Genomic DNA, 10654 nt, shown 5'->3' on the forward strand with positions numbered 1-10654 from the left:
TGTATGCAAAAATTCCTCAACCTCAATATCTTGTTTCGCTACTCCAGTTCCATTTCAATCTAGGCAGCTTCCTCAACTTGATATCTTGTTTAGGTGCTCCAGTTCAGTATTTATGTAGGCGTTTCTTCAACTTGTTATCCTGTTTAGCTGCTCCAGTTTAGCATCTTTCTATTGCAATCTTAGCTGCTACTTTAGCTGCTTTTAGAGTCTCCACTACTTCAGCTGCTCCTAAAATCTGAAATGCTTCAACTACATTCCCTGCTGCTTCCTCTACTGTCAGAGCTGCTCCTAGAGTATCTGTTATGTTAGCTGTTCTTCCTATCAGCTGTTTCTTCTCCTAGATTGACAACAGATTCATGAAGAGCTGTCTGTAATGAGCAGCATTGTATCCAGAATATCTTTATCTGTCTTTAAAGAGCAATGTCTCCAATATTAGGTTAAATTCTACTCTTGGAGTCCTAGGTCTTGACCAAATCTTCTATCTTCTCCAGATATATAAAGTGTTGTCTGCAGCATCTACAATAAAACGATGAGGCAGCATCTTATATCTTGAATATCCTAGATCCTCTCTTTATCTAGGATATCCTAGTGGGTAATTTAGATGGGCTGGTAGGAAACTAAAACTAAACTAGATGAATCTCTTGATATGAGACTGTGCATATCTTGGATCTCCTAATTCTCTTTATTTTAGATGGGTTGTTACGAGAGCAATTAGTCTAGTCCCAGAACTTGGATCTCCTAGTTCTCCCCTGTATCAATAGGGGTAGATTAGACGGGCTGGTACAAAAGCTGTTGGTTCGGTCCCAGAAACTAATGGATACAAATCTCTTGATGAGATTGAATGTATCTTGGATCTCCTAGTTATCCTCTGTATCCTTAGGGGTAGTTTGGATTGGCTAGTACGAGAGCAGTGGGTCCAGTGCCAGAAACTAAAGGATACAAAGTTCTTGATGAGACTGAGGAATCCAGGGATACATATTCGTAGATAAGAAAAATTTTGGGTAAAATTAATGGTTGAATTTTATATTAAAGTAAAGGAAGCAAACTATTTATATGACATTATAAAACCTTTAATATTGAGCTATCAGCAGAGCACAAGTTCTTTTGAGCAATTAATTATTACAACTATAAAACTCATGGTTTTCACAAAATCTTTGCACTTTACCAAAAAATAATTTGCAATTCATGAAATATCCCATTTCGCATTTTTCTCGCAAAATTTCACTTTCTTTTTGCTTCATTTCTTTTCGTGAAAAAATAAGAAAATTCCGAAAAAGTTTGCTAAATGCAACTGAAAATTTTCGCATTTTATCACGAAACGTTTTGTTCTCTGGAGCATAAACTGTCAACATTTAACATGTAAATTAGTTTGAAACATTATTAAACATATTATTAACTAAAATATTTAAATTCTATATAGATATTCTTTGCTTGTGTGTTTGTCTGTCTGTCTGTCAGTTTGTATCCAATAAATGTCCAAACGGCAAAAGCAATAGGGCCCAATTTTTTTGTGGAACCACAGGTGATCCAAGGGAAGGTTTATGAATAAAAAAAAATTACAAATTGTGTATAAAAGTTTTTATTTTTGAAATTTTTTTAAAATTTTGAAAATATGCAATTTTTTAAATTGAAAATCCGCAAACTTTTTTATTTTATATTTTTTTATCTATACACAAAGAAAACATGTTCTAAGTTGAAATAGAAGATTGGCACAAAACGCCCCAAAAGCGTGGGTGGTATAACATATTACATATATTTTTAATATATCTAATATATCTAAATATTTTTTGTTGTCTGTCCTAGTTTTTACTTATTATTGATGAAAAGAAATGTTGTCATTTCTTACTTTTAAAATGCACCAATTTACACCAAACCCCCCCCTCCCATCAAAATATTTTTTATTAGATGAATAAAAAAGCAAGTTCAAAGATAAAATTGTTATGATTTAAACTTTTCTGTTGATGAAATCAAGAAAAAAAATAGTTAGTTTCGGTGGTCTGCTAAATTATTTTTAATTAAATCCACACACATGGAATTGTTTGTAGATAACAAGTGTTTTTAGTTTTTAAAGAATTGTTAAACAAACATAATTAAGATAATAAGATACTTTTAAATGGATCTTAACTCAAATTTTACAGATGGTTTTAGACAGGGCCAGGCAAATAATCATTATCATCTATCTATCAATTTTTCCAAATATAGTCAGAAGTATATCAGCTCTCAACCAGGCAAGTTTATTTATATAAAAATTTTATTAAATGAATCTATTCAAAAACATTTTAAAATCTTTTATCTGAGATCTTGCATTTTTGGACAGGTTCAAAGCTCAGATTTTTTTTACAAAACTAAATTAATTATCTTTCAGGCTTTAAATACTGATAAAGGATTTTTATTTAATTTAAGACTATTTTTTTTCTTCTTATTAAAAGCATGAAATAATTTCAAAAAACATGATAATGCAATGAATTTTGTAATCTATTAATTATTAGGCCAAAAACAGGATCTGAAATCTTTATCAAAGGTTTGAAGGTTTATCAAATTATTTTATGGCAAATTGGATAAAAGTAAAATTGTGTTAAATAATTTTATATATTTCTAATGTAGTTCGTTTTTTATTTTCAGAAAATGAAACCTCTATCCAGGTCACCTTTACAGTATATTGTTTCTGTAACTGGTGTTGGGTGCTTAATACTTATTATTTTCATCTTTGAATTTCTTTGAGGAAAGGTTACCTAGAATTTATATTTATAACTAAGGAGAAAAACCAAACTTTTGGAGCAAATTGTTAGTAACTGCATTACAATTTTGGTACACATTGCAAAATTTATGTAATTCATGCAGTTTATTCAAAAATTTACATGAAATAAAAATCATCATTTTTTGCATAATGCCATTTTATAGTTATAGAACCAAAAATTTTGCAAAGGAATTGAGTCTTTGCCACAAATTCTAATTATCTAATCTCTATATTTTAACCAAAAGTCTTAGACCTTTTATATTTCTGTAAAATCAAATAAATAAAATTTTAAATATCAGATGTTCACACCATCAGAGTCTGAGGTTGAATATTTAACCCATCGATTTTGTCAAGTAAAAATTTAAACCTGGAAATCATGCAATATGCAACATTTCCATTTATGAAAATGATTTAATCTGACGTCCAAAGTTTTAAAATGTTTTCCTCGGTTATCTGAACTAACTAACTTCAGCATGTAATCCGAAATATATTTTGAACTTTGTTAGTGGTACAGTTACATGATCAAATTGAAATTGTGAAATGTGATGTGATGTTTAAATTTAAGTCTCAACTCATTTTTATTCGGAACTTTTGCGCATTCTTTAGTTATAGACTCAGGTTGTAAAGCTATAAAGATTAGAAAATTTAAGCTTGTGGCAAAGGCTCTGATAAGTACCTAAACCTGACAGTTCCATAGCATTGTTCTTAAGATTTATTTCCATGCATTTTTCCGAAAATTAGGAATGATATATACTTTGGAGAAAAAAACTCAGCGGGAGTGGTTGAACGAGCGGTTGAGATTTAGCCTAGAAAAAATAAGAAATGCACCTTTTTTCAGCAACTTTTTTACTTTAAACTCCACGATGGTTTTAGGATTTTTCAGCAACTTTTTTATTTTCAACCGCTGGTTTTCAGATTTTTCAACAATTTTTTTGCTTTCAACTGTTTTCAGATTTTTAAGCAACTGTTTTTGCTTTTAACTGCTGGTTTACAGATTTTTAACAACTTTTTTGCTTTCAACTGTTTTCAAATCTTTCAGTCACTTTTTTGCTTTCATCTGCTGGTTTTCAGATTTTCAACAACTTTTTTGCTTTCAACTTCTGGTTTTCTGATTTTTTAGCAACTTTTTGCTTTCAGTCCTGAATTTTTTATCAAGTGTGATTTTCATGCTATTTTGTACAGCACAGAAACGCATGATTTTGCTAAGTAATATCATATTTATGAAAAAAAATCAAAGTTTAACAAAGTTGAAAGATTTGAATGAAAACGCACAGGCGCACGGAAAGACATGCAGTCCTGACTTTTTATCAAGTGTGATTTTCCTGCTTTTTTGATTGGTGCAGAAATGCATGATTTTTGTAAATAAAATCATATTTATGAAATGAAATCAAAGTTTTTAGCAAAGTTGAAAGATTGGAATGAAAATGCACAAGCGGAAGGAAAAGACATGCAGTCCTGAATTTTTTATCAAGTGTGATTTTCATGCTTTTTTGCAGGGTGCAGAAATGCATTATTTTGCTAAATAAAATCATATTTATAAAATGAATTCAAAGTTTTTAACAAAGTTGAAAGATTGGAATGAAATCAAGTGTGATTTTCATGCTTTTTTGTGCGGCACAGAAACACATGATTTTGCTAAATAATTTCATTTTTGTCCTGCAGTCCTGAAATTTTTATCAAGTGTGATTTTATTTTGATTCACGATTCTCACAAATAAAAGAAAAGATTCTATTGTAAATTGGACATGCAACTCTAAAAACATAGAGTCAATCACAGTTATTAATGTAGTTATGAATATAAAGTTGTCACAAATTTTGTTTGTCTTAAAAATTATTTTCTTCCAAATTTTTTAATCAATTAAACAAAAGAAAAAAATTTTATATTTAGGTTAATGAAAAAAATGAGGCTAGTAAATGTAAGGACGTCCCTGGGATTGATGATGTTCTTCTTTAAATGTTCAAACCATACGTAAGATCACATTTGAGATTAAATCTTATTAAGTTCAAATTTACTTAAGAAACCATTTGGAAAAACTATTATTTTTCAATATCATCATTTTTACTTAAGTATTTTTGATTTCAAAAGATCAAACAGTTTGTCCAGTACAACCCTTCCCTTTTTCTAAGAATGTTTTAGGAAACATTTAGTCTTTTATTGCTTAAGTTTTAATTAAAATAGTAAATGCTAAGTACAACTAGGTTAGTAAAGACTTTAAATAAAAACATGACTGTAACACATTATTGCACACACAATATATTTACAGTTTAAACATAACAAAAAGGATACTTATGGCAAACTTACAGCCATTAAAACATGTCAATCTTACATCCACCTCCAACAGCAAATGTACTGTGCATGAAACCTCCTCCACCTCCTGTTTGATGAAGACTCATCATACATCATGACATCATGCTGCTGGAGCAGGAAATCGTCATATCAACTTGGCATCTTGTAGCTTTGGCTTCATTCCTCTAATCTCTCTGTCTGTCTTTCTGATTAAAGGACCGTGTACCCATGACTCCGCATAGCATGGGTACATGGTCCCTAAACTATTTACATTCCAACATTAATTCACAACATTACTAACAGAATAAAATCTTAACATTGATGTAAAATTTTGTTCACTTTTAGAAACGACCTGTTGGAAGATAATGGAACATGATTTTGCTAAATAAAATCATATTTATGAAATAAAATCAAAGTTTTCAACAAAGTTGAAAGATTGGAATGAAAACGCACAGGCGCACGGAAATATTGACATTTAACCCAAATTTTGATTTTGGGTCATTTTACACCAATACGATCAATTTTGACCACCTGGTCGAAATGCCAGTTTTTAGGCACACACTGTGCAGTATACAGCCCCCCAATATAGTATATTTATACGCACACCCTCCTGTAAAGTATATATATACACCCCACCCCCTGTATGGTATATATATACACCCACTTTGTATCATATCAAATTCACCCCCCCCTGTATAGTATATATACAGTATACCCCCCCCTCCCTCTAAAGTATATACACCCCCCCCTGTGTAGCATATATACACCCCCTTTGTATAGTACATATAGGGATGTTAATCGTTTTTGAAAACGATCGTTAAACGATCGTTTTTTTGTTTCGTTTTCAAAAACGATCGTTTCGTTTTCGGAAAAAAACGATCGTTTTTAAAAACGATCCACTCGTTTTGAACTTTTAGAAAACGAATAGCGATCGTTTTTGTAAACGATCGTTTTTATTAAAATGATTTGCGACCGTTTTTTATACAATTGTTTTTTAAAAAAACGATCGTTTTTGAAAAAACGATCGTTTTTGAAAATAAATTTTATTGAAAATTATGTTAACGATCGTTAACGAAGGGTCGTCGTTAACGATCGTTAACGCAGGGTCGTTGTTAAAGATCGTTAACGAAAGGTCGTCGTTAACGATCGTTAACGATCGTTAACGAAGGGTTGTCGTTAACGATCGTTAACGAAACGACGAACTTTATCAAAACTCAATGAAGGGTAGTAGAGATAAGGACCCGGTCAACTTTGTCCGGCTGGGCATTGGTCAAAATTGACCGCCCGGTCAATTTTGTCTGAGCCGAGACGGACAAAATTGACCAATGCCGAGACGGACAAAATTGGCCGGGTTTTGTATCTCCACAACCCTTCATTGAAAAAAATTGAAACTTTAGATCTACTCTATGGACGGTATAATAATGAGTTAATTAGCAAGATCAGAGAGAATTATTTGTCTCGTCACTGCTAATGTTAATGTTAATGTTAACTTTATATACTTTATTGAATTGTTTAAAGTCAATGTTAATGTTAATGTTAAACACAGCTTCTTCCACGTAGCCAGATAATATATTTTATGTGATCCTGTTTCTAGTTGGAACCTTATAAACATATATTTACTTGAATAAAATAGTTAGATTGTTTGACTCTCGTCTCACCTTAATATGTATATTATTCATAATTTGTATGATAAAATTACCAACCAATAATTGTCCCTTTAAACAAAATATAATATGCTTTATAAATGTTCTGCGGATGAAAATGTTTTTCATGATATTTAAATGCATCATTTTTATTTTTTACATTTGAAAATCCTTTTCTTTGTTAACATTTGATGTGGAATTGTATTTGGAAATGGTTTTCAATTAATTTTGTGTTTTATAAATTATGCTTAGATTTTCCTTATACATGAAATTTAAATTAAATGATTTCTGCACTTTGTTTAATGTTATCTGCCAAAATTGATATTATATAAATAAAAACTTCCAATTTCTCTATTATAATGGATATCAGCAAATTGATTAAGGTTTGCACAATTTTTCTGAAAATTATTGTTTGTTTTGTACAGCAGTATTTGTCTTTGATCTGACCTATTTTTGTTAATAACTTAAAGGCTGATAATATATCTGTTTTCTGTTCTTCTCTTGCAGACCTATACATTCTAATTCCTTGTAGACAAGGAAAAATGCATTTAATACATGTTCCTGCTTTTTTCTCTGCTTAATATTTTACATTTTAAAAAAAACATTTATTAAATCCTTTTCTTCATAACATTTGATTTTCAATTAATCTTGTGTTTTATAAATTTTTCTTAGAATTTTCTGAAATGTGAACTTAAAATTAAATGTTTTTTAATCTTTATTAGCTGATAATACATTTGTTTACTGTGCCTCTCTTGAAGATCTTTAAATTCTAACTCCTTATAGACAAGGGAATAGAATGCATTTTCATACATATTCCTGCTTTTTTCTCAACTTGATATTTTTTTATGTTATCCAGAGCTAGCTACTGCTATCCTTTTTGCAATTTTATTTTCTTTATGATTCTTTGATTTGAATCATATGGTCTTAATTGTTAAATGTGGTTAAACAAAACTATTTAAAAATATCTGGTATTTTTTTTAAATGATGAATGTAACTAAGTGACAGACATTTTGTCTCAATTTTTTTCTTCAAAGCTTATATTAGGTGATGGGTAATTTTCATGTTGGTTATTAATTTATAAAACTGTAATCAGGGATGTTAACCTTTTCATTTTTTTATTTAAACAATTGTTTCGTTATGAAAATGACATTGAAAAATCAAAAACGAAATGATCGTTTTTTTAAAAAATTGGTTTTTGAAAAATGGTTGTTTTTTGAAATATTCGTTTTTGAAAATGATCATTTTTATAAAACTTGTCATTTCGTTAACGATCATTAACAAAGATCTTTTGTTAACAATTGTTAACAACGACCCTTTGTTAACCATGTTTAATGACAAACCTTTGTTAACAATCCTTAAGGAAGAGAGGAAACGGACCTGAAGGGCATCTTTACTTATCATTAAGTAGTTTTTAAGAAATTATCAAGAAGTTTTAGCTCCCCTACAACTGTTTAACTTCATGTAAGGCAACATTTAATTGAGATGCATGTATTTATTTTGAAAAATAATTGTTTAATGATGACCCTTTGTTAACGAACGTTAACATAATTGTCAATAGTGATTTCAAAAATGATTGTTTTTTTAAAAAACAATCATTATTTGTTTTCTAAAAGTTCAAAATGAGTGGGTTGATTTAAAAAAGGATAGTTTTTTCCCGAAAACAAAAAAATCGTTTTTGAAAACGATTTAAAATGAAACAAAAAAAAACAAGCGTTTAACAAAAAAATTAACAACCCTAAGTGTTATAGGTACAAAGAATGGGTTCAGGTAAATCAATGAAACAGACTGAATATATTTTAATTACATTACCCAGAAGATAATTAGCTAAATTTCTCTGATAATTGATAAAAAGAAATATTAACAGTTTATCTTTGAAATATGAAATGAAAGGAAAAATCAAAAAAAAAAAAATGTGTTGCATGGAACGAAATTGTAATTTCAAATTGATAGTTAATGAATTCTAATAGGTATAAATTTAAAAACAGCATCAACATAGTTTAATGAATCATTTATTTTACATAATAAGATTCATACATTATCTATATCTGCCTATTGGACAAATATTCCATGCAAAAAACTAAAAATAAATAATGATTTATGTTTTTTTAAAGTATGTTTATCAGATATTAAAATTTCTGAATTTAGAGGAAAATATAATCATTATTCCTAAAAGAGCAATTCCAACTCCAATACCCAGTAAAATGAAAGCAGCAGGAACATGTTCAAAATTCAATTTTTCCTAAGAATAAAGTGATTTTTTGATAAAAGTTCCCCCCTCCTTTTCAACTTCAATGAATAAAATTTTCATGTATTGCAGCTTTTTTATTTTTTGTTAAATTTATATTTAAATTGTTTGAACAAAATTGATATTTACATTTAATACTATTATTTGAAAAAATATGGTCTTTTTCAAAATCAGTGTAAATGTCACAAACGTGACATCCTAGTTATCAATTATAATAGATATATTCATACCAACTTTAAATCTCCATTTAATGTTTTATCATCAATAACCATCCTATCAATAAATTCCCTAAACCCAGCCTGAAATTCATATGTGATCAAGATATGAAAATTATTTTAAATTTCTTTGATTTATGGCATAACCTGCAAACATAATAATATATGATAATCTATAGTTTCTCTCCATAAAGAATTTTTTTTGAAGAATCCAAAAATTATAATAAGAGTCTGTTTTTTCCTAAATAAAATATAATTAATTCTGTAAGTGCAAAAAGTTCAAAAGATTAATATTTTTAAAAGGCCTTTAAAATTTTACTATTTAACAATAATAACTGAAAAATTATTTAAATGGCACTTCTCTTATAGTCAGCATACCTTACTGCGATAAAAAGCAATGTTTGAAGATTCTGTTGAAAGATGTTTAAACAAGTCCTTAAAACGAATAATGTTTATAAACAAATATAAATTCTTTTTAATGCCTAAACAGTTTTTTACAGCTTTTTACTCTGTACAATGTACATGCATAAAAATATAAAAAATAGTATTTGTTGAAATATGGAGATAGATGGTTTCAGTTGAAACTTTGTAACTTGAAATAACACTTAAGTAGGCCTATCAAATTCTTTATCTGATGCATAAGCATTATGCAAAATAAAGTCTAGTTTTGTGTAATTAGGGAGTCATAAAGCCAAATTATGTACTTGCTACAAAAATTATCACTACAGTACTTATAAATTATTGAAAAACTCTGATATTGTAGAAGCCTGACTTTTAGTTATTAGAAAATATGATTTTGTCCTAAATGTTAAAATTAGAATTGAGTTTGCATAAATGCGCAAACAGTTTCATTGATATTTCGAAAACTTGTTCAATCTCGGATTTTACAATAGTCATTCTTAGTATGTTAAACGAGTAACATATGAATAAATAAACTTGTGAAAATATGTTATCATTCTGAGTTATTGAGACTTCTATACTGGTGACCCCGACGAGAGAATTTATCCTATAAATTCAAGAAACAACTGTGGTGAAAAATAAACACACAGCCGTCTCATCTCAGTGATATTTTTCAAGTTTAAACAATGAATACCGGAGATATTCCTCCTTCAGACTCAGGTGTCTCTAACCTAGGAGCAATCTCACTCAAGATACCAACATTTTGGCCAGAAGATGCAGATATTTGGTTTAGTCAAACCGAAGCTCAATTTGAATGCAAGGGAATTTCTTCTAGCAGAACTAAATATTTCCATTTAGTTAGTTCTTTGAATATATAATATATATATATATTGTTAGAGTCAGCAACACTCTAAAAAGCTCACTGTATGTAAATGAATGATATAGAGTTGTTGGATTTATGTACACTCTCTCTATCCACATATTCAGCTTCGGAACGTACTATATAAAAACAAGTTGATAAATACAGTAAATACTAAATAACCATTTGTTGTTAACGTCAATAAACTCAATAGTTATTTTTTTATATTATAATCAATAGTTTATCAACTCTTAGACCTAATAATTCAGA

Source organism: Eurytemora carolleeae, unplaced genomic scaffold (genome assembly GCF_000591075.1).
Source record: "Eurytemora carolleeae unplaced genomic scaffold, Eaff_2.0 scaffold699, whole genome shotgun sequence".
In the NCBI taxonomy this organism is placed as follows: domain Eukaryota; kingdom Metazoa; phylum Arthropoda; class Copepoda; order Calanoida; family Temoridae; genus Eurytemora; species Eurytemora carolleeae.